At 46.7% G+C, this 21,431-nt stretch overlaps 1 long non-coding RNA gene across 6 annotated transcripts; it reads left to right on the forward strand.

The window, feature by feature from the left end:
* The first annotated feature begins 952 nt into the window (after nucleotides 1-952).
* LOC116658977 lies at nucleotides 953-21,397 on the forward strand. 6 transcript variants are annotated; one of them, XR_004314224.1, is made up of 7 exons: nucleotides 953-3,761; nucleotides 10,310-11,110; nucleotides 11,512-11,584; nucleotides 12,538-12,674; nucleotides 19,114-19,167; nucleotides 21,047-21,178; nucleotides 21,294-21,397. It is a non-coding gene; the product is annotated as an uncharacterized LOC116658977 (long non-coding RNA). The 6 variants fall into 6 exon arrangements; XR_004314221.1 differs by having other exon boundaries at nucleotides 953-1,146; nucleotides 1,656-3,761; nucleotides 10,310-11,584; XR_004314225.1 differs by having other exon boundaries at nucleotides 953-1,146; nucleotides 1,773-3,761; nucleotides 10,310-11,584.
* Nucleotides 21,398-21,431: the final 34 nt, after the last annotated feature.

Raw genomic sequence — 21,431 nt, forward strand, 5'->3', positions numbered from 1 at the left:
CTGCCAGCATCTCCTCCCTGCCTTCCTCCACCTCGCCCCAGACTGGCTTAGTGATAGAGTAAGCCGCTGCAGTCAGATGACACTCTTGCTGGGTGACGTGGACACACTGCTTAACCAGCAGGGTGTCTGAGTATGAAATGAAGGGTAATAACGCCTTACCCGTGGCAGGCAGCCTCTGAAATTGCCATCCCAATTAATCCACCTCCTTGTATTCAAACCCTATGTAATCTCCTTCCTTAGAGTGTAGGCTGGACCTACTGACTCACTTTGAAGGACCAGAATATGGCAGACGTGATGACGTGTTGTTCCTAAGACTAAGGTATAGAAAGGGTGTGGCTTCTGTCTTGGACGCTCTCTCTGTCTCTGGGATCGATGGCTCTGGGAAAGCCAGCTGCCATGTGAAAAGGCAGCCTTGTGAGAGGCCCACGTGAGAGAGCTCGCAAGCGAATCTTCTGGGGCCTCCCAGCAACCACGTGAATGAGCTTGGAAGCCAATCCCTCAGCCTCAGTTAAGCCTTGAGATGACTGCAGCCCTGTTGGACAACTTGACTGCAACCTTGTGGGAGACCTTAACCCAGAGGCATCTGGCTGAGCTGCGTCTGGATCCTGCGAGATGACAAACGTCTGCTGTTTTAAGCCACCAAGTTTGGGCTGATTTGCTATGCAGCAACAGATAACAAATACATGGCCCTAAAAGCTTGCTGTGAAGATGAAGTAACATGTACAGGGCCTGGCATATAGTAGGTGCTAATTAAATGCTTGCTGAATGAATCAATTGATAAACACGTGAATGTTCTATAATGTAGAATATTCTCCCTGAATCCAAATGCTGACTGGCCTCCACCCACTCCTGCCAAACACGTCACTGAAAGTTGTTTTAAGCAGGGAAATGACTGGGTCAGATTTGTTTTTCTGTAATAGGAGACTGGCTTGTATTCCAGGGGTGTGGCTGGTTCAGCTGCGGTCTGGATGAAGAGATTAAGAAACAATAATCCTTTGTCAGCTCAGAGAGATCTTGAGGGTAATTTAGGCCTCATACGTAGCAGGTAGGTCTCTGAACAGACAACTCTCCTTTCTGGCTCGACTAAGACTCCTGGCCAACCAGACGACTCACTCATCCATCCATCCATCCATTCAGTCATTCATTGTAAGTTATCCACTGAACACTTCTTTATGACGGGCCTTCTGGATGTAGAAACATGACACATCCCTGTTTTTAAGAAGCAGGGAGGAGGTAAGCAACTGTGTGGTGCATGATGAAAAATCAGGCTGGTCAGGGCATCAGTTCCTTGTGCAGATGCAGTTTTGTGGTAAGTGCGGTGGTGAGATGACCTGTTTCCTGCTACTTCTAGTGAAGGCTCCAGGGCTGACCCTTAGGTCACAGCCCTGAACAGTGGGCTCCAGGAGAATGGACAGGCTGAGTGCTGACCCCGGGAGCCTGGAGAGGAATCAGCCTCATCCAACACATGCAGATTCAGACGGGGAACCCCTCCCTCCGTCCCTGCTCCTTAGCTGGAGCTGGGGAGCTTGGGGAGGCCTTGGTGCGGCCCAAACATGAGTGTGTGTCGTGGTGCGTGGGTGTCACCGTGTGTCGGCAGCACAGGTGCCCAGGGGCAGGTGGGTCTGTTCTCTGGTGACTGGGCTGTGCTTCTCTAGGGTGGGCTGCTGATGCGCTGGGTGTCCAGCCAACCTTGACTCTGAGGAGGAAACAGAGAAGGGAGACCTGGGCGGCTCTGGGCGTGATTCCCGCGTAACTGATGTAAGTCCTTTCAGCTCCCTGCATCTCAACCTCTTCATCTGTAAATTGGGGATCTCCAGGATTCGAGGTCATTCAGTCATTCATTCGCAAGCTGATGGTACACCGGCACCCAGGACAGAAACTCCCTTCACATGTAAGTGTTTAGCACCCCATAAATAGTGATAAATCTAGATAAGCCCAATAATTATATGTTCCAGGTGTCTACGGCCAGATTCGTATATTCTGAGTGGAGCAAGGCCAGATGAAAACCTGGCTCCCTGCAACCCCAAAAGCTGTGTGATGAGAGGTGAGGTCAAAGGTAGAAGAGAAATCCCTGGGGTCAGAGGTCAGGATCCTATGCCTAGTTCAGTTGATTCCTGTCTGGGTCACCTTGGGGGTGTCTCATTCCCCAACATGGTCTCTGTCTCCTCCCCCACAAAATGGAGACAGTGTCCACTTCACGGGGAAGTTGGGAGGGTGAAGTGTTTATCCTGCGGTCCTATCGGAGCCCCCACCCACTTTGGATCTGGTTCTAGCTGGATCTCAAGTCCCATCCCCTCTCTGGCCTCATGGCCATATTCATGAAGTGAGGTGAAATGTTGGAACACACAAGCGCTCTCCTCGCTCTGTGAATTCATTCCTTCCTCTTTTTCATTTTCCCCTTCTTTCCAGAACAAGTACCTTTTTAGTAGACCTGAGACGTGGCTTCCTGCTTGAGCTAAATTCAAGAAATCCTCACCAAGCCCCAGTTAGTGTTCAGGGATTTGGGTTAGAGGAAACATCAGGGGTACCCTCTTCTCTGGAAAAGCCACCATCATTCATGCTTAGAGTCATCAAAAGACCTTTGTTCTTTCTGCCCTGCTCCCCTCCTCAAGTCATATAGTCATCAAAAACCCTAGCCTGGCCTAAATCAGAGCTATTAAAGTGGGATTAGCTTTTGTGAATTTTTGTTTGTCTGTTTTCATGAACTAATTATTTAAAGGAATAGTAATTATTTAATTTAAAAGGCAACTTATTAAAAAAGATACTCAAACAGGACAAAGGGTCTACAGCAGAGAATGAAGTCTCTTGTGCCCCCCAGCCCCCAGCAAAGCTGACCACCGCTGAGAGTTTTCTTCACTGGACTGGGCTTTTTGGTGGCCGGGGTGACCCCAGCCCTTCTCTGGGAAGGCCATGGAGGCAGGCATCGCTCTGCTTTACCAGTGAGGAGCTCCGAGGCCAGGAGGGAGAGGGGCGAGTGGAGTGTTCCAAGGAGTTGAGGGTCTACCACAAGGCCAGAGGGAGGGCCGTGTCCTCGTACCCTGCTGAGGACTGAGTCCAGTCCCTCAGGTGGACCCCAGGGGAGACTGTGAGGTCACAGAGCCACCAAGGGAGACCTTTAACCCACTTGCAAGAGACCCACTAACCTTGTCAGAGAAGATCTGCAAATATTTGTTGAGCGACTATGACAGGCCTCCTGCCCTCCAGCTGGGGTTGGCATTAGGGCGAATTAGGACACCGAACTGGAAAGACCCCAGATCTCACTATGTGAGCAAGCAGAAGGGAGAGAACACTGATTCAACATCGACTCTCCGTCAAGGGCTTTTGTTAGGTTATTTTAAAATTAATTTTTAAATATAAAAGTGGTGCAGGAACACATTTTCTGTGAAAAAAAAAAAAATGAAAGCTTTACAGATAAGGCTAAACCCCCTTTTGGTCTGTAGCTCCAGTCTTGGGTTCCTCCCACTTCTCCAGAAGGAACTTTTTCTATTTTCAATTTGCTGTGAATCTTTCCAACTTTTTTCTCTGCCTTTTTCAAACATCCGTGTTTTGTTTTTGTTTGTCTTTTAAGATTAATAGTATCATACCTATTACTCTGCCACTTAATTTGGGGATTAACACTCTATCCGGGAGATTTATTTTCAGGCAGATACAGAGCTACACCCAGGGCTGGCACAGGTGGTGTTTCATTGGATGCTCACATCAGATGAGCCACTGCAGATGAGCAGACAGTGCCTCAGAGAACTACGTGACTCACCACCCTGGTGAGTAGTGGGGCAGGACCCAGACGTAGATTTGTCTGCGTTTGTGCTGTACCTGCCTTTTACTTAATCTGCTTGAGGTTTATACCTTAAATTTCCTGGTTTGTGATATCATCAAATGGACCACTTAAATGGCAGGTTGATCAAGATGCAAGAGAGAAACCGGCCACCTCCCTTCCCTGTTAAAATACCTGCATGGCTCTCCAGTACCCAAGGGACCGGGTCTAAGTCCCTCGACTGAGTGGGAATAGATTTCTTTAGACAGAGGGCTCCTTGTAACTTCTCCAGCCTCCCCTAGCCAGGCCCTGCCTTGTCGTCAGTGCTCCATCCAGCACATGTTTTCTGACACAATGAGCTCAATTCTGACACCTGTCTACTCTGGAGATAGCGTTAGGTCCCACAGGTTAAGGGGGCTTAGTCCTACAAGATTGCCCCTAGTCTCAAGCCCAGGTTGTCACCCGTGCTTCTGAATGGCTGGTAATGGGAGGTTCCCACAGCCCCCTCTTTGGGTTCAGTGAATTTGCTAGAGTGGCTCTCAGAACTTGGCGTGACATTTACTTACAGTTGACCAGTTTATTATAAAGGATATTATAAAGGACACAGATGAACAGCCAGATGAAAACAAAGGGCAAAATACACGGAAAGGGGCTTGGAGCTTCCATGCCTTCTCCAAAGTGTCACTCTGCCATCAACTCCACCTGCTCACTAACCCCGTCTTTTGGGGTTTTTATGGATCCTTCGTTAGGTGGGCCTGATGGATTTAAGTTATTGGCCATTGGTGACTGAACTTAATCTCTGGCCCTTTTCCACTTCCTGGAGGTAAGGGAGGGGGCTAAGGTACAACCTTCCAATTGGGTGGTTGGTTCCCCCGGCAACCAGCCCCCAACCTTAGGGGCTTTCCAAAAGTCACCTCACTACCATAAACTCAGGTGTGGTGGAAAGGGGCTTGTTATAAATATCCATAAAGATAACTTTCATCACTTAGGAAATTCCAAGAGTTCTAGAAACTCTGCACAGACCAAATATATGTTTCATGTTATAAATCACAATATCAAACTCCGGGAAAAAACAGACTGCTTATGGTTCCCTTCGCGCTCAGTGTTTTTCTCCTCCATGTCCTTGCTGGTGCAAGACCAATTGCCCATCCTAACCCCCCATGCCTGGTTTACCACCTCTCATCCTTTGCACCTCGATGCAGGGACCAGCTCCTCTTGGGTGCCCTCCCCGTTGTCCACAGGCCGAGTTAGAGGTCTCTCCTCTGTGCCCACAACGTCTTGTACTCACCATTCACAAAGCATCTCCCATCCCATTCTAATTGCCGTTCTATCTGCCTCCCACCCTTGAGGGTGATGAAACGAAATTCATACTTGATGGCAAGGTGGGAAAAATTTAAGTATAAAATTTTTCTTTGCCCATTTGGGCCTCCTCCCTCCCCTGTAGTGTGTGCTGTGCATCCATCCGCATTAACCACACCTCCTTAGGAGAGAGATAACTTTCCTTCTTAATCTCAGCAAGGAGCCAAGATGATCCACGATGCACTACTCCTTGTAGAAGTCGATCGTGTAGACTGTCAATAATACGACATCGATGTAGAACCTTTGTCTCAAAAACTTGTACTACTATGCTTTGACCTCTAATGGGTGGAATGGTCCTCAGGGCTTTCTGAGAGACTGTCTTCTGGCTTATAACCCTCAGGCCGGCTCAAATAAAATTTTCAGTTTCATTCTTAGATTGACCGTTGATTAATTTTTCCTGTCGACAACGGTGAGCTCCTTGAGGTGAGGGTTGCTGTCTCATTCCCCTGCATCTCCAGGCCCCAAACAAACCCACCTCCATGTTTGTGGAGTCCATGAATGCCTCAGGAGAATGAACGACTGAGTTTCCTTTATCTTGTGTTGAGGTTTCAGGGATGTGAGAGAGAGGAGGTACACAGGATGATAGTCCTGGAAAGAGAAACCCAAGACCTCCTGAATTTAACTTGCCCAAATGGCAGTCATACTATCCACGTGTATGTGGCTGTGTTGGACTGTGTTTTCTCAAACCATCTCCTAACTCAAGTATTTCTCTTAGCTCTGCGATATTTCTCTTATTCTTCTCTTTCATCTGGGCTTTAATGCTCTCGAAAGGGGATGTGTGCCCTGATTTCAGGGGATCTGAAATCAGCTCCACCAAGGGCTGCTTGAGCCCAGCGGCTTCATTTCCTTGGTGACGTCCCATGTTTGAAAAGGGCATCAAAACTCTCTGCCCACTCTTGAAACTGGTAGGGATTTCCTGAGAAGGGGGACTGCGGACTTCGCTTTTGGGAGGAACTGTTCCCCTCCTCAAAGTAACAGTTAAAGCTCTTCACTAGCATTTTGCCTCAAAATTCCAATGTCCTGTGTTACTGCTAGAGTTAGGGAAAGCCCAAAGTTCTCACCCATTTCCTCTCACTTCCCTCTTCCCTGAACAATTTTGAGGGAAAAGCTCTCTTCATTTCTTTTTTTCTAAATGTGATTTAGGGCTCCTTTCACTATAAAAAGGTGAAAGAATATTTTAAAAATATAGAAAAAACAAAAAATAAGAGAGCCCATTACTCACACACCATCACATTTAGAGTTCTTCCAGTCTTTTTTCTATGTATAGGTTTTTTAAATATTAGTTAATTTATGTACACCCCAAAGTATATCACACCGATATGTAATTTAAAGAATTAAAGAGGAGAGAGATAAATTAGGAGTTTGAGATTAACAGATATACACTCCTATGTACAAAACAGATAAACAACAAGGACCTACTGCATAGCACAGGGAACTGTGTTCAATTTCTTGTAATAACATATAATGGAAGAGAACCTGAGAAAATATATATATATGTGTGTGTGTGTATGTATATGTATAACTGAATCACTTTGCTGTACGCCTGAGACTAACATTGTAAATCAACTACACTTCAATAAAAAATTAAGTTAAAAAAAGAATTTAAGAGTGAATACCCATGTTCCATCACCCAGCTTGAGAAACAGAACACCGATATCTCAGAATCCACCATGTGTTTCTTCATCCCAACCCGCCCAGAGACTGCCACCGTCCTGAATTTTGAGTTATTCTTTTGCTTTTCATTACAGTTTCACTGTACATCTGTAGATTTTATTTAAATCTATAGATTTAAAAGATTTTATTAAATGAAATGATCAAAGATATATCTTTATTGTGAGAAAACTATATAAACATGAAATTTACCATCTGAACCATTTTTAAGCGTACAGTTCAGTGGCATTAAGTGCACTCACCTTGCTGTGCAGCCATCACCACCATCCATCTGAAGAACTTCTTTCCTCTTCCCAAGCTGAAACCCTGTACCAAGTAAACAATAACTCCCCGTTCTCTCCTCATCACACCTCCTGACAACCACCATTCTACTTTCTGTCTCTGGTAATTTGACTACTTTAAGTACCTAACATAAGTAGAATCATACAGTGCCTTTTTGTGTCTGGCTTATTTCACTTAGCATAATGTCTTCAAGGCTCATCCGTGTTGTAGCGTGTGTTGGAATTTCCTTCTTTTTTAAGCCTAATATTCCATTGTATGTGTAGACCATGTTTTGTTTATTCATTCATCTGTTGATGAACACCTGGATTGTTTTGACCTCTTGGCTCTTGTGAATAATGCTGCTATGAACATGGGTGTAAAAATATCTGTTCGAGCCCCTGCTTTCAATTCTTTTGAGAATATACCCAGAAGTGGGATTGCTGGATCACATGGCAATTCTGCTTTTCATTTTTGAGGAAATGTCATATTGTTTTCCACAGTGGTTGCACCATTGTACACTCCTACCAGCAGTTCCAGGGGTTCCAGTTTCCAATTTCTCCCCTTGCTTGTCCACACTTATTTTCCCCTTCCTTCCTTCCTCTCTTCGTCCCTCCCTCCTTCCCTCTTCCTTCCTTCCTTTCTTTCTTTCTCTCTTTCTTCCTTCCTTCCTTGCTTTCTTCCTTTCTTTCTTTTTTCTTTCCTTCTTTCTTCCTTTCTAAATAATAGCCATCCTAATGTGCATATGAGGTGGTCCCAGGATTTTTAATAAACAAAACAGCCATGATCATTCTAGTACATATACCCTGATGCACATGTGCAAGAATTTTTCTAGTTATAAAATAAATGTTTGAATTACTGGATCATAAGACATGTGTGTGTGTTATTGTCCAATGCGGCAGTACCAATGTACATTGCCATCAAGAGTAGACAGTCACTGGGGGGAGGGGTATAGCTCAGTGGTAGAGCGCATGCCTAGCATGTACGAGGCCCTGGGTTCAATCCCCAGTACCTCCATTAAATAAATGAATAGATAAACCTAATTACACACACATACACACACACACACACACACACACTCACAAACACACAAGTGATCTTTCTAGTTGCTCTACATCCTAGCACTTACTATTGTCAAACTTACAATTTTCATGAGTTCTGTGGGTGTAAAATGATATTTAAATGTGGTTTTATTTTGCATTTTCATGAGTAATAACAGTATTAAGTATCTTGTCATAGGTTTCTTGGTCATAGTTATTTCCTCTTACATAAAGAAAAAAAATCTGTTTAAGCCTTTTGCCTGCTTTTCTCTAAAATTGTTTGCCTTAGTTTTGTGAATCTGTAGGACTTTATCTATCCTGGGTACTAGTCATTTATTGAGAGAAGATGACCAATGTCTTCTCCAAACCTATGATTTGTCATCTCATTTCTTTTGATATCTTTTCATGAACAGAAATTATTTAATTTAATTTAATTACATGTTTTCTTTCAAATCTTTTTCTTTGTGGTTGTTACTTTCTGAATTTTGCTTAAGCAATCTGTCTCCAGCTGAGATCGTAAAGATATTCCACACTTTCTTCTCAGAGTTTTTTTCCCCAGCTTTATTGAGATATAATTGACAGATAACGTTGTGTAAGTGTCAAAGGTGTACAACGTGATGACAACATACATACGTATTGTGAAATGATTGCCGCAATAAGGTTAGTAACACATTTGTCACCTCATGTAGTTACCATTTGTGTGTTTGTGTGATGAGAACTTTTAAGATCTCTCTTAGCAAATTTCAAGTATAAAATAACAATACTGTAAGTCTAGTCATCGTGTCGTACATTAGATCCTCAGAACGTATTCATCTGTAACTGAAAGTCCGCAACCTTTGACAAACGCCTCCCCATTTCCCTTACCCCCAACCTCTGTCAACAGATTCCACATGAAAGTTAGCTCATACGCCATTTGTTTTTCTCTGTCTGACTTATTTCACTTGGCACAATGCCCTCAAGATCCACCCATGTCACAAATGGCAGGACTTCCTTATTTTTTTTATGGCCGAATAATTCTTCTAAGAATTTTAAGGTTTTAAAAATTCTTTTAAGAATTTTAAGGTTTTAAAAATTCTTTAAAGAATTCTAAGGTTTTGAAGTTTAAGGAATTGACAGACCTGGAAGTGATTTTTTGTACGATAAGGGGTTTTGTTTTCCCCATTTGGAGAGTCAACTTTCCCAGCTTTATTTGTGGAATCATGGTTCTTCCCTCTTTGTCTTCAAGGCATCTTCCATCCGAAATCAGGTTTTATAATATATGTGGATCCCTTTCTGGGACCCTTTATTCTGTTCCACGAGTCTATTGGTCAATTCCTGTATCAGTTTCATACTATTTAAATTGTGGTTGCTTTATCATAAAACTCGGTACCTGGTAGGTTAAGTCCCTGCCTGGGATTCTGCTTTGGGAGTGTTTTAGCCCTTCTGGGCCCTTTGTTCTTCCGTACGAACTGAAGATTCAGCTTGTCAAGTTATATGAAAAACTGATTTGGGCTTTTGATAGGAATAGCGTTAGGACACTTGGAGGAGAATTGCCTGCCTATCCACGAGCGTGGCATGTGTCTCCGTGTATTTAGGTTTTCTTTAATGTCATTTAATAAAACTGTATAACTTTCTTCTTCTTTTTTTTTTTTCAGTTGAAGTACCATCAGTTACAATGTGTTAATTTCTGGCGTACAGCACAATGTCCCAGTCATGCATATATATACATATATTCATTTCCATATTCTTTTTCATTAAAGGTTATTACAAGATACTGAACATAGTTCCCAGTGCTATAACTTTTCTTTAAAAGGCTCTGACAACTTATCTTTGGTCCCTTACATTTGTGGTTGCTTTTGTAAACAGCATCTTGTGTCCATGTACTTCCAAAATATACTTGTAGTCACACTGCATATAATGTGCTTTTTCTGCTTATATCATGTTACACAACCCTCTTCTAAGGGTTACTGTTTGTAGGGAGGGGTGAGCTTGGGGTTTGGAGTCTGACAACCTTGAATCCCAACCCTTGCCCTCCCTCACGTTAGAACACATTCTTCACCTCTCTGTGCCTGTGTTTCTCATACAAGAGAGAGATCATAGATCATGATGATGATCATGGGTTAATTGTGATGATTAAATGAGATTAAAGAGTAAAATGCCTAGCATGGAGCCTGGCGCATAGAAAGAGCTCAGTGAAAAATAGCTGTTTGTTTCTCAACAGAAACTTATTTTTCTTCCTTTTTGCTAGGTATTGCCTGTTCCAGTGGAAACCAGTGTTTGAAAAATTGGGAAAGAAAAATCAGGTGTTTTCTGTTTCACCTCATCTCCTCCTCACACTCTTCCTCCAAGGTTACATCCCCGTGGTCAGTGCTGGACAGAGGGCTCTCAGACCCTCTCGTTGACAACAAAGTGGAGGATGAGGACATCTCCACCCGGGAGGATGCCAGCTCCAGGCTAGGTCTTGAATCTGTTCCTCCTCCCTGTTCTCCAGCCACTGCCTGAGTTCAGGTCTCATGGCTGCTCCCCAGTCTCCCTGCCTCTCCCCATCGTGTCACCTGAGTAAGACTTCTCCCATCTCATCTCCACCACCTGGTAGTGCCACCCTCTGCTTGGGGTCTTCCATGGCTCCCCACTGCCCTCAGGACGAAGCCCAAGCTCATTAGTCTACTTTTCAAGGCCCCGCATGATCTGGCCCCTACCTACTCCTTATCACTGACCAAACGCCTCTTACAGACGTCAGTGATCTGTGCTACCAAAGTGCAGGGTAGGACTCATTCTTTCATTTTACACGTGAAAACACTGAGGCTCAGAGAGGAGGAAATGACTCATCAGAGACCCCACAATTAGGAAGAACAGACGCAGAATTTGAATCCAAGTCTCTGGCTCCCGAGCCGGCTTTCTTCTCCCACACTGCACCCCGCTGCCTGCCCCCCAACTTACTTTGGCTCTCTGGCTGAGCATCAAGCCTCAGCTTAATCCAGCGCATGCACGTGACCCTGGGAAGGGTAAAAATGCTGATCTGAGTCTCTTTCACATGGTTTCTGTGGAGGTGAGTAAGAGGGTCTGAAATGGGTCCGGGAGAGGGAAAAGTCAAAAGGACAGCCTGAGGTGAAAGAGAAAGTGTGCTCTTTTTCTCCCCAGGCTGAGCCCTGGGCTGGGGGCGGGCTGAGCGTGGGGGCTGGGAGCGGTGATGCGTTCAGGGAGGGGCAGGGCGGGGAGGGCGAGTGAGGTAAGGACTGAGGATGACGTAAGGGGTGATGGAGGAAGTGATTAGAACCAGGAAATAAGCTTACTGAAACCACCCTAGGAGGATCATCAAAATATTCCTGGCATCGATTGTCATTTAAAAAATAGTAACAATTATATTTTTAAAATGTGCCACTCATTTGCCTGGCCACTCAATCCTTCCAATAACCCTGAAAAGTGCTTATTCCTATTCCCTGCTTACAGAGAAGGAAACTGAAGCTCAGAGAGCTCAGGGGACCCTCAGCTAAGAAGCAACAAGAAGCCAAATGCATTACAGGTCTGCCTGGTGCCCCAGCCCTCCCCCCGCACCGTGCCCTCCACTACATGCCATCCTGCAGTCAAATCAGTTCCTCCAAATGAGGCCGAGTAATTTGGGGGCCACGTAGAGATCGTAAATGTTCTGCTAGGTGTAAAATGTTCAATAAAACAGAATTTCAGAGGAAGATGCTGGTAATTCTGCCATCGAGTGGAAGTAGTATTAACACCCTCCCCTCTACCTTGATCTGTGCAATCCCCACCTGAATGTCCCCAAGTCTATTTCCAGATCCTGGGTCTGTGTCCTATCTGACAAGGGTAGACCTAGTGCACAGGGATGACCCAGGGTCTGCTTTTGAGTGTGGAGAGTGAGCAGAGCTAGTGCAGGCTGGGCTGTCCCCACACAACGGCCCAGAGGCTGGATCTGGGACAGAAAGGGAAGAGGAGGGTCAAGCAATGATCAGGGGCCTCCTTTTGCTCTCTTTCTCTGGGCCCTGCAATGTTAGGGAAAGCCTTGGATGGCATATAGAAAAAAAAATTTTTTTTTAAACATAAAATTGATGTACATGCAGAGAAGAAACTAATTGGTCCAAAGTGTGGATCATGGGATGCCGAGCCGAGCTTCCGGGTCTCTCTCCAGAAATGACCACAGTAAACAGTTTCCTGTGGGTACGAGTGAGACCCCAGGGGCACCAAAGGACAGCAGTGTCCCAGCTTGACTGTCTGCCGGCTGTTTGTGTTGCCAGATGCTCAGGCCCCTTAGCTTTGGTCTTGCCAAGTGGGAAATACCGGGAAGAGCAAGGAGAAAGGAAAGGAAGCCAGGGTGCGTGGCGAGCACGGAGCTGAGAGTGGAGAGCTGGGGACAAGGTGGAGAGAGAGGCTTTGGGAAAGGAGCAGGGTATTTAAATGCAGTTTCCAGAAGCCTCCAGGAGCCCTGCCACCCAGAAACACCCCCCCACCCCGCCCTCTCTATAGGAAACCAGCAGCGAAGTCTGTTCTGGAAATCTCCATGCCTACCAATCTAGTGGACCAGGTTGCGCATACGCTTTACCTGCATGTTTCAAAATAAAATGAAGAACAAAATCCACACACTTGGAAAACTTCAAGATTGGGTATGTGGTTGGGGGAGATGGTCAGGCTATGCTGAGACTGACCTGAGTTCAGAAGCAGGGCAACTAGAGAGCCAGTTCCCATTGGGCAACATGTCTATGCAGTTTCCTCCCTTCCTTCCTCTTCTCACCATCCCTTCCTCCCTTCCTTTCTATCTGTCTATCTACTTACTTACTATCTACCTATTATCTATCCACCTACCTATCTATCTATTATCTATCTGTCCTCTATCTTCCTATTATCTCTCTCTCTATCACCTGTCTATCATCCGCACAAAATGGATTATGCTGGCCACCTAATTTTAAAATTCAATACTATCTCTTAGGCAGCTCAGCCAGCCCAGGTCATCTGTCACATCTTATCCAAAGGAGGACTGTTAGGACTATTCTTGAAGGTCAGATCTTATGTCCACGCGTGGCTTCTGCTGCTGGAAGGGCCTGCCATCATTCACCTGTTCATTTTTCAGGTGCATTTATTGGATTCTTGCAATAGTCCGCCTCCCAGCCCCACTCCCATGTCCTCCTGTGAATCTGTCCTTGGTGCAGCCGCCCTGGTGCTTACCTCTCTCCCCTGCTCACAGCTCTCCAGCACCCCCGTCTCTCTGGGCTCACAGGCCGAGGCCCCATTCACACCCTCAGCCTCTCTCCTGTCTCACTCATGCTTACCCAGACTCACTGATCGTCTCCATTTCTTCAGATGAGCCCCCATGCCCCCACCTCGCCCCCTGAGCACTTGCCCTTCTCTGGGCTTGGGAACCCTCCCCTGGTACCAGCAACCCTCATCTTCTTGGGGCTCTCACTGAGGTCTTCCCTGGCTGTCCTATTTGGAAGTCAGCCCCTCTCCACCCTAAGCATCCTCTATTCTTCTCCCCTGTTTTATTTCCCCCAACGCTTAGCACCAGCTGACACGTTGTGAATTTTGCTTTTTTTATTTGTTTATGGGCTGTCGCCCCTTCTCCCTCCCACTAGAATGCCAGTTTCATGAGTGCATTTTTAATCTCTATTATTTTAACCCCTTGGTACAGCTCCACAATCTCTGTCATTCCCAGGACAGGTCCTGGCAGATCAGAGATGCTCACTAAACACTGGCTGAATTGAGTGGAACATGGAAGTTGATTCCTGTGGCTGTGCTGAGTCTTTGCCGGTTGGAGAGGGAGAAGCACTTCCTTTAATCCAACCCTGAAGACCCTTCATGAGTTAACCTTCTGACCACTCCAGTCTCTTGGCTGGCCCTTTTGCTGCCTGGCCCCCTTTGTCCCCCAGATGCCACAGTGCACCACTGGTGACACCTAGGTCCCCCAAAGGCCACATCTCGTCATGCGATCTCTGTCCAGAGAATTCTAACCCTGGGTGACTTTTTATTGGTTTTCTGGGCTCAGCTGTGAGTGCTCACTCCTGCAGGTGTTATGTTCTCACCTGGCCAGGTGGCATGACTTCTGGGCTCCCTGAGTCCCCTGGGCTACCCTCTCTCTGGTCTCTATCTGTCCCCCCTCTCCCAGAGGCTTGTTTCTTCCTCTGCCTTCCTGGGGGCTCATGACCCAGGAACCTGGCACACAGTAGGGCTCTCACGTGGATACAAAGTGAGAGAGTGAAAGGCAGAGTGACAATTAGAGCGGATGGAGGTGGAGGGGAGGGGACTCACCTACAGCACCATCTGGTCAAAGGCTGCTCTAGCCTGGATCCAATCATGAAAAAAATTCTCCATTCATGAAAGAATTGAGAAACAGATGAGCAATTAAATGCCTGAGTCCAGAGTAATGATGATTAAGGAATGCTGGGAAAGGGCATTATTACACGGCTCCAAAAGCATTTGAAAGCTCTCAGAGTTCAGGAGAGTGGTTTGGGTGGGAGGGGCCTGGCTGTTATCAGAAGGTGCCAGGCCCCTCATTCCTGCCCCGTTTAGGTCACTGTGAGCTAAGAGCAAGGCTAGATGTCATTGTTTTTGACTCACCTTAGCTCACCCCCTTTTGAGAGGCAGTGATGGACAGATCTGGGGAAGGGGGTCCCTGCGGGTGGATTTTTAAAGCAGGAGAATGTCATCTATAACATGGGATAACAATGATGCGACATAGGTTTGTCTTATGAAGCAGTTAAGGAGATTAAGTGAGGTCATGCTGGCACCGTGCGTGGTACAGGGCTTGGCATAAATGCTCAATAAATGCTGGAGGGCATTGTTAGTGCACATTTTCGCTCCAGAATATCAACTCCCTGAAGCAAGGACACGCTGTCTATCTCCACAGTGTCCCCAGAACCTGAAACAGCACCTGGCCCGCAGTTGACACTCAATACACATTTGGGCTTTTTTTGTTGATTTTATGTTTGTTTGTTTGTTACTGAAGTGCAGTCAGTTGACAATGTTGTGTCAATTTCAGGCGTCCAGCATATACATGTACATTCGTGTTCATGTTCTTTTTCATTGTAAGTTACTAGAAGATACTGAATATAGTTTCCTGTGCTCTACAGAAGAAATTTGTGCTCTATTTATCTGTTTCATATATAGTAGTTAGTATCTGCAAATCTCTAATTTCCAATTTATCCCTTCTCACCCCCTTTCCCCTCTGGTAACCATGTTTGTTTTCTATGTCTGTGAGTCTGTTTCTGTTTTGTAAATAAGTTCATATCTGTCTCTTTTTTTAGATTTCACATCTAAGTGATATCATATGGTATTTTTTTTCTTTTTCTGGCATACTTCACCTAGTATGACGATTTCCGGGTCCATCCACATAGCAAATGGCATTATTTTATCTTTTTTAATGGCTGAGTAATATTCCACATCTTCTTTATCTAATCATCTGTCAGGGAACATTTAGGCTGCTTCCATGTCATGGCTATTGTAAATAGTGCTGCATGTATCTTTTAAAATTAGAGTTTCTTCTAGATATATGCCCAGGAGTGGGACTGCTGGATCATAGAGTAAGTCTATTTTTAGTTTTTTAAGGAATCTCCATCCTGTTTTCCATAATGGCTGCACCTAACTACGTTCCCACCAACAGTGTAGGAGGGCTCCCTTTTCCCCACAGCCTCTCCAGCATTTGTCATTTGCAGTGCGCATTTGTCAAGGGCATGTGTGAACTGATTACTTAACCGTCTTCTGGTAACAGACCCAGCTCTGGGGCCCAGCACTTGGTTCCCACTGCTCAGTTCCTACTGCTCGGTGCTGCAATCTGCCCATTTCCCTGCCTGCCTCGCGCAGCCCTGACAGGCAGTGACCGCACAGGGCAGATGACTCGCCGGGTACTTCTCTAAATGCTCCCTGGGACAGGAGGAATCCCCAGAGCCTGGCTCATCAGGACAAGCTGATGACTGGGGCCCAGCGTGGCCCACCTTCCCGTTAGCTGAGCGCCAGTCAGCATGTGGGATCTGGAGGTTCTCTTTGGGGAAGGGAACAGAACATGCAGCCCCGAGGAGGAGGGACCCGCACAGGCCTCCCCAAAGCAGGAAGTGTCTCACTTCACAGCCCCTCTCTGAAGCTCACTTCCCTCCTTCCTCTGACGCTGAGCTCGCCTTCCTCCTGGGAGATGATTGGTCTCTCCGTAGAAGTCTTAGCAATATCGACTGACCTCTGAAGGTCAAGTTCAGGGGCCACCAGTCAATACTCACGGCCAACTTTCATGGGACCCTTACTCTGCGCAGGCTCTGACGCTAAATGAAAAGATTTTATTTCACTTTCTCTAAAGATGCACTCAACCATTTGCCAAGCATTCTGTTCTCTGACTCAGCTGGGTCTTCGCATAGGCTGTTTCTCAGTTAAAAATGCTCTTCCCAGCTTTATCCACCTGGTAAGTACTCACCTTCAGCACCAGCTCCTCTATCACCTCCTCTCTGAACATTTCCCAGCTCGCCAGAGACAATAAAATCACAGCCTCCCAGAGGTCCCTACAGCTGTCATTTGGTGTGTGTCTGTCTCCCCCTGAGCTGTGGTCCCTCCAACGCCCTGGGCTGTGCCACTCTCGCCTCCTTCTCCTGATGTCCCCCTCTATGGCCGGCACACAGCAGGGCCGCTGGAAACGCTGGTTTCTCCCTTCTCCAGCCCTTGACACTTCACCTCCGTCTCTTGTGTACCTTTCATCCCCTTGTCTTTATATAACATTTGTCTTTATTCCAGGCAAAATGTTCGTTACATGATAGGTAATTATAAATATAAGAGGAATGACATAAATGAATCAGTGATCTTACTTGCAGGGTACCAGATAGGAGGCGTTCAGTGATTTGCCTGTAGACTCCATGGTTACCTCCAGCAGGAAATCATCAGAATAGGTAGGGAAAGAGGAAGTCAGAGAATGGGAGAAGGTGCTGGAACTAACATTTTCTGAGACCCTAAATATGCCAGGTGTGTTTCATTAACTCGCAACCATAATCCACTGAAGTGAATATTACAAGCCGCTTTTTGTAGATAAGTAGCAAGGGCACAGAGAGGTGAAGTGACCTGCCTAAGATCACACAGCGATCAAGTGGCAGAGCTTGGATCTCAGCCCCATCTGCCTAGTCCCGTCAGCGAGAAGGAGAAGGCTGGGGTGTCCCTGTGGTGTGAGAGGGTGGGGGTAAGTGAGGTGGGGATGCAGGAGACTGGGGGAGAGAGAATGGGATATGTCTCTCCTGTGGATCAGATTCAAACCCCTGAGCATCCATCGTCCCTGCCTTCTGGATATCCCATGTCCTGATTTCCCAGGACAAATGTCTGCTGACCTGTGGATCCAGCCCAGACTTCTCCAATATATTTAACCACTTTCTCTTGCGACAGCTCCTATTTTCAAGGAAATTCTTTCTTTTTTCTGATATCGATCCTGTATGAAACCCTTCCCTCTCAGTCTTTGGACCAGAGTTTGGGTAACCCTGACCCCACAGGATTGTGCAAGAGCCAGTGAAGACTCCAGAAACCCGCAACTTCTCAATAATGCTGAACTGGGTGAAATTTCCCAGTAACCTCCTCCCCTGCCTGACTAACACTTTCTTAGCTTGGCAGTGCAACGTCCTATTTTTAAGGAACCCAGTCATTTGGTTTAGATTCTTTAGTTGTTTTATTTTAATGACCTTCTGAATCATTCATTTTTCTACTTTCGAACTGATTCACTCTTGGCCACGTCCTTGTACAGAAATCCAACCCCTCCTTTAAGGCTCAGCACCAACCATCACCTCCTCCTGAAAATTCTCCTCAACCATACCGCCCCCTCTCCAGGAAGAGGTGCTCCCCCTCCCACTTTCTGTAACGTTCATCTGGCATTTATTATGTTGCCATCATCCTTACCATGACGATAAAAATGATATGCCCGCTATTTGAGTTGTTTCTTACAATTCTCATGATGACCCTAGGAAGAAAGTAATTATTATTGCCATTTAAAGACAGTGAAACTGAACTTCGGGGAGCTTATTAAGCCTCTTGGTCAAGGGCACACAACGGAAGTAAATAAGACGGTCCAGCTCCAGAGTGAGTGTCTTGAAACATAGCTTTTTGTGTGTGGGGTGTGCAGCGCTTGTCATGATGATGGCTGTGCGGTCTGCCCCGCCCTGCCAGACCACGATGAGCCCCATGAAACATTTGCTCCCTATTCCATTGTACGCAGTTAATATCTGAAGTTCCATAGACATTGACCAATGGCTGGAAGACTTCCTGTTCCTTCTGTAGAGTTAGCTGCTCCAAGCTTCATCCAAGTTTTACATTCTTACGACATTGAGAGCTTGGTAGCAAAAGCAGTCAATACACATTGACTGAAGGAAGTAAAGGACAGGCTTAGGCTTGGAAGGGTCCCGCGGACTTAATTTCTAGTTGAAAATCTTCAATAGGAAATTTAAAAAAATTCTCTCTGTAGCTCAGGACCAAGGATGCCAGACAAGATCTCCTGATCACTTTTTTCAGGATGAACTAACAACATCTTCCTGACTGAGGGTTCAGTTTAAGTTCATACCACCCGTCTTTAATGGGTATCCACTCTGGGCCAGGCTCTGTACTCAAAGGTTAGCGCTGGAGATGCTCTGTGAGCAACTCACCAGGAAGAGGTCCTTTGGGTGCCCACCCTCCCTCCACTCCTGGGAGATGAGCTCCCTACCTCCCTGAGAGCAGGTGAGGGTGAGGCCTGGGGAACAGGAGGAGAGAGGGGCAGTGGCCCTGTCTGGTCAGAGGAGACCAAGCAGGAAAGATCTTAACGAGGCAGCAGCCTCCAGGAAGGGATGACATTTGCCTCCCATGGAGGCAAATGGAATTAAGGGTCTCCCGATCATTCAATTGAATGCTTTTTACCTCAAATTCTGTTTTGTCTGCTATCAATAATACTAGCCCTGCTTGCTTGCTTGCTTGCTTGCTTGCTTTCTTGCTCGCTCTTTAACTGAAGTACAGTCAGTTACAATGTGCCAATTTCTTGTGCACAGCACACTGTCCCAGTCATGCATATACATACATATATTCGTTCTCATATTCACTCTGCTTTCTTTTGTTTGTCTTTTCTAGATAAGCCTGTACCCAGCCTTTCACTTATAACCTCACAGGGACACTTTGTCTCAGGTAGGTGTTCTGTTACCAGCATTTCACTGGCTGTTAGGTATGGGGGTTTGGGGACCCAATTGCAAACTTTGCCTTTTGACACAAGTATTCGAACCTGGGGAGCCGTGGAGCCCAGTCGTTAGAACCGGATCTGGTGCCAGGCTGCCTGGGCGGGAGGGTCTGCTGACAGCCTGCCAATATTCAACAGAGCACTCAAGGCACACCTGGCACTTCCTCTCCTGCTCCCAACCCAGAGATAAGGGACAGCAGAGCATCCTCACTTGAGAGGTGAAGACACTGAGGCCCAGAGACATGAAATCAGTTTCTCAAGGCCACACAGCAGGAACATTTAATTGGCAGGCCAAGGGACCCACACATTTGGGTGGGCTGGTGACTGTCTTTGCCTCAAAACCTTCTTGCCTCTTGGCTTTGGCTTGAAGGGCAGGGAGCCCTCACCTGCTTATTCTTCTTCTGGTCAAGAATGAGACTCAGACACGTCGATGGCAAGGCAATAATAATAGTAGTATTAATACTCCCAGAAAACACTTACTCAGAATTCACTCTGTGTCCCCCACCATGCCACGTGCTTTATGTCTTTCATCTTTTTGACTTTTCTCAGCATAATGATTAAGAGCAAGGACTCTGAAGCCAGACAGCCTGGGTGTGAATCTCAGCTCTGCCACTAGCTGTGTTAGCTTAGGCAAGTTACTTTACCTCTCTGGGCCTTAGTTGCCTCATCTATAAAGTGGGGATGGTGATAGCACCTTGTAATAGATCCCTAGCACATAACAAATGGTATATAAATATGACTGTTCCATTTTAAGAAACCAAATATCAGCTTCCTTTTTCCTTGGCTTACGAATGGTGAGAACATAAAGAAGAAAACTGACAGGAGGGAATGGTTCATTTTTAAGAGCTGCAAGCAAATGGAAAGAGACTTTTTTCAATAAAGAAGACATCAGAGTTGTTTGCTATGGTCTCTATTTACAAATGGGGAAGCAGACTCAGAGAGGGTAAGTTAGTTGCCTGAAATCACACAGCTAACAACAGCAGCAGAGGGAAGATCTGATCTCAGGCCTGTCTGACATCACAGCTCATGTCCTTAATCCCAGCGCCATATGGCCGGTCGTGGTGGTCATGGAAAGATCTGGTGCCCGGCCCTGCATTGAAAATGGAAATATGAGTCACTGGCCATCCCCAGGGATGGCTGGGGAGTGAGAGGCACTCAGCTATGGGGCAGAATGTTCCGCCAGATGCTGAGAAGCAGCTGCCAGCACCACTCAGTCTCTTTCATGCTGAGGAGAGGGAGGAGGAGAGTGTGGAGGGACGGGGGTCACAAGCCAGCGGAGTGCAGCCGGGAGCGGGGCCGCGATGCGGTGAGTGATGCCAGGCTCACACATCTGGCCTCTGCATTGCAGCAGCCCCAGCGGGCAGGCCCGGGTTCTGTTGCTCCTGGAGGCAGGCTCCGCCTCTGAAGTAACCCAGGATGCTTCCGGTGGTGGGGGGAGGGTGTAGCTCAGTGGTGGAGCGCATGCTTAGCACACGTGAGGTCCTGGGTTCAATTCCCAGTCCCTTTGTTAAAAACAACCAACAAACAAACAGACCTAATTACCTCCCCCCACATAAAAGACCCAAACAAACAAATAAACAAACAAACAGAACCCAGGACGCTTTGCTGAGAAAAGTCTTGGGCTTTCTAGTCTCCTGCACCAACCCAGGTGGTGACATTCTAAACGGGCACTCTTTACCCACTGATGAAGACCGGGCCTCTACAGACACAGGATCAAAAGAAGCAAGGCTCCTGAGTCAGACGGCTCTGGGGTGGATTCCTGGCTGGGCCACCCTGGCCAGGGCCTCGGTTTCCACATCGGTGCATGAGCATCACATTGCTCCTTCACAGGGTCTGGAGGAGGGCTAGCCTGCAGGATGCCTGGCACCGGCTGGATGTCCAGTCCACGCTCCTGACCTCCTGCCCGAGTCAGTGAACACGTGAGCAAACCTGCCTGGTGTCCAAACGGCCAGCGCACAGCAGGTGGTCCACCCTCGGCTGGCCAGTCCCCTTAGAGGCACGGTGGCCCACTTTCCTTTTCTGGTTCTGGTTTCCGTTTTGCTTCAAGGAGCACCAAGTCCTGTCTGGCCTCTTTCAGGATGAAGGTGAAGAGTGGGGAGGAGCACCGCCTTCTCCTTCTTTGCGCCCACTGATGGAGCCCCGCCTGACTCATCTTCCATTCTCTTGCTGGTTCTACCCAGGAAAGTTTGGGACTGGCCAGCGTGACTGGGTGGGA

The sequence above is a fragment of the Camelus ferus genome, chromosome 22 (assembly GCF_009834535.1).
Source record: "Camelus ferus isolate YT-003-E chromosome 22, BCGSAC_Cfer_1.0, whole genome shotgun sequence".
NCBI classification, from domain to species: Eukaryota; Metazoa; Chordata; class Mammalia; order Artiodactyla; family Camelidae; genus Camelus; species Camelus ferus.